The sequence below is a fragment of the Nicotiana sylvestris genome, chromosome 11 (assembly GCF_000393655.2).
Source record: "Nicotiana sylvestris chromosome 11, ASM39365v2, whole genome shotgun sequence".
NCBI lineage: Eukaryota > Viridiplantae > Streptophyta > Magnoliopsida > Solanales > Solanaceae > Nicotiana > Nicotiana sylvestris.
The window spans coordinates 122,316,359-122,320,140 of NC_091067.1; the positions used below are offsets into that span (position 1 = coordinate 122,316,359).

Below are 3,782 nucleotides of genomic sequence, written 5' to 3' on the forward strand. Positions count from 1 at the left end.
TATGTGTGAAGCTTTGGCTGCCAAGTTTGGTGTATAATGGTGTGTTCAACATGGCTATACTGATATGATTTTGGAGCTAGACACACAACTTGTAACTAACATGCTTATTAATAAGTCCACCAACAATTACAAAATGAAAGGGGTGGTTGCTGATATAGTGCATGATTTGGATCAGAGTAATGTCTTAATTACACACAACTTCAGAGAAGCCAATCAAGTTGCTTATTGTCTAGCTAAACTTGCTTCTTTTTCTGGAAATAACTCCTTCTTTTACACTTACCAGGAGCTTCCCAAAAGTGTCACAGGTCCTTTTCTTTATGAACAAGTATCAACTTCCTAGTATTAGAACTAGGTATGATAAGGCCAACTTTTTTGTTAGTTAAGATTAGAATCTGTAGGAGCATGTTGTAAATCTCTTATATTTTGTCTATACTTTGTACTGCTCCTATGACTTTTTTTTGAATGGATGGATTCCCACCATTCTTTTGCTCTTGAGGTAAGGTTTATGTCCCCCTCCTTGTTCTACTATATATACAAGGTAGGGGTTAATACCAAATCCCCCAATACCACAGGAGGTGAAAGCCTGGGTGGTTGGATTAAATTTTAAAAAAATATATATAGATGAGAGAATATCGTTTGAGATAGTTTGACCACGTGTTATGTAGGCCGCCAAATACACTAGTCCTTAGATGTGAAAACATGACTTTGAAGGTGTTAAAAGAGGAACAAGTTCACCTAAAATCACATGGAAAAAAATTTATCTCGAAAGATTTAGAATATCTCGAAATTTAAGCAGATCCAGTAAACGATAAGAAAACAATGAAATAGGTAATACAAAAAACATCGGTGCTTACTAGAAGACTCTTACATTAGAGATATCACTACTAGATTATAATAGAGAACCCCCTAATGTTTATTCTGGACACAAACAAAGCATTTATAATTAGTTTGAATTACAAAATCACAATTGCAGTTATAACTAACTATTCTTGCAAAATTGCATTAGCTCTTCAACAGCTGCATTTATCTCTTCCTCACCAATGGCCTTGGACTTCTCACTGATGTCTCTGACTCTCATTCTCAAACCATCCCCTCTTTCATTACCAATTACACTTTTAACAACTTGTGCTACTTCTTCTTTGTGAACCTTCCCTTCATCATCTCTAACAATCTCCACTGCCACACCAAGTTCCACCATCAACCTAGCATTTATCGGCTGGTCAAATTGCACGGGCATAGCTATAATAGGAATGCCAAAATAAATATTTTCCATTACAAAATTAAACCCACAATGACTTACAAATCCTCCAATACTCGAATGCCTGAGAATTCTTTGTTGTGATGCCCATCCATCTACAACCCTTCCCCTTTCTCCAATTCTTTCAAGAAAACCTTGTGGTAGCGCTTCTTCGCCCTTTGCGAACCTTACAACCCATATGAAATTAACATTGCTATACTCCAATCCAAATGCTATCTCTTCCAACTCTTCTTTACTCAAGAAATACTCACTTCCAAAGGAAACAAATACAGTAGAATTTTCATTTTTCTTTCCTAGCCAATCAATAAGTTCCACATCTTCATCGTCCTCTTCGTTTATTTCTCGATCTTGGATTAGAGGGCCAACTGGAATAACCTTCTTGTAACACTGTATAGTCCGCAAGTAATCGATGTATTTCGCCTCTATTGCTTTCGAGGTACTTATCAGAGTAATATGCTTATTTGCTTCACTTAAAAAATCCCTATTATCAATATCCTTTTCTTTAGAAGCAGCATATTCAATCATTTTATCAAATTTTTGTTTCTCAATTTCCCTCAAATAAATAGCTGAGAATGGGAGTTCTACTTATTTTTTTACGTACGACTGGAAAAAGTATGATATAAAAGCTGCAGTAGCAGTTAGGAGCTTGACTGCTGGTATGTTATGCGAATGTGCAACTTCCTCAGACCATAGTTGAAATGCATCATAGATTAACAAATCAAGTTTCAAATTTTTCAAGATTTTTGAAAAGTTAGATTTTGACATTTTGAGGGCTTTTTTGAGGGTGGAGTTGAGATGGGGTGGGAGGCCATTAGTTGTATGGTAACTAGGAGGAAGCTCAGACAATTCTGGTAAGTGGAGTTCAACCAACTGAATTGAAAGAGAGTAATTTTCTAGGATTTTTTTCTTGATAAAACTGAGATTAATAGGTGTAGAACAAAGGTAGATATAAAACCCTCTATTTGCAAGTTTCTTGGCTACGTTTAAGCAACCAGAAATGTGTCCATAACCTAACCATGGAAACATTAATACCCTCAAACATCTAATTTTTGAATCCATGAAATCTAGGAGAACACTCTGTCTATACGTGTTTTTTTATCTGTGAGGGAAGAATGAGAAAATTATAAGAGATGAGGTTTTAAAATGGCTTGGTTTTTATAGACAAGGGACATTTGAGGACAAAATCTTATCTCGAGAGCGTATGATTGCTTTAAAATATAACCAAAAGCTAACTTTTCTATAAGTTGATGATTAGTTGAGTTTTGCTGTTCTGGCATTATCATGGTGAAGTGCAAATGTTGGCAAAAGAAATCTGGACGGGTGATTACTGGCAATGTGTTAATAGCTTTTGAAGTAATTCATTAGATGAAATGTAAGAAACGAGATGACAAGGGCAAGATAACTCTTACAATTGGTATTAGCAAGGCTTATGATACAGTAAACTAGAGATTTCTTAAAGCTATTATAGTTAGGGTTTGATCCGAATTAGGTTGACTTTATTATGATGTGTGTGAATTTTGTGATTTATAAAATTTCTTTTTGTAAGGAGGAGATTGAACCGATTGGAAAGGGTTGTTTGCTTTATTTCATTATGCAAAAAGTTCAGGTGATATCCATGGTAGTCGGATATGCAGGAGAGCTCCAGTATATCTCATCTTCTATTCGCAGATGATTCATTTTTCTTCTTCCATACTACAAACAAGGAATGTGCTAATATTAAAAATATTTGTTTTTTTGTTTATGAGAAAGCTTCTGGTCAAGCAATAAATTTTTTATAAGTCTGGTATTTTTTTCAGCGCTAATGTCGGGAAAAATGCACAACTTGCTTTTATCTACTGAATTAGTGGTTTATAACCGCATTGATCATAGCGTATTTGGGCTTACCTTGCCTTTACTTTGGCAGGAATAAAGCATGTGAAAGGGCCGTTGACTTCTAACAAGTGCGTGCTTTTTGATTCTACAAAAACCATTTTAAATTCATTTTAAAAAAAAACCATTTTAAATTCATGTTTATTGTACATGAAGTTTGAAATATTTGACTTCCCATAGCCTTTTGACCCTTGAGATATTATTATCATCTTTAATGAAATGGCAATCAAAGTAAATATCACATATGCAACAAAGGGGTCGTCCTTTGATAGGTTGTACATTCTGTTATATTTTGATGATCTAACAAACTTACTATTAAGAACCCGATGGAGAACCTGTTTAACATCCTCAAGCGCTCAAGAACAACAAGTCTCAAGTCGGGGATATATTTCAATATTTCAGAGTCAAAGAAACAACAAAGGGAGCAGATGGACATCAGTTCCCCTACTGACTATACCAGTCAACTCCCACAGTTGTAAAGTCGCTGCAACTGTTTCTCTGCAGACGCAACAGTGCAAACAGTGCAATAGTCACTTTATGGGGAATGCTCTTGTACCTAACATGCTTGCATCACTCAAGTGATGTCACTTATGTAATATTAACATGAAGCAAAGGAAAAATATCACACTTGCACATTCCAGAATTCGTCAAGCTT

At 35.3% G+C, this 3,782-nt stretch overlaps 1 pseudogene; it reads right to left on the reverse strand.

Annotated features, from left to right (window-relative positions):
* Positions 1-979: 979 nt before the first annotated feature.
* LOC104219238 (beta-D-glucosyl crocetin beta-1,6-glucosyltransferase-like) lies at positions 980-2,317 on the reverse strand (annotated as a pseudogene).
* Between the last annotated feature and the right edge of the window lie 1,465 nt (positions 2,318-3,782).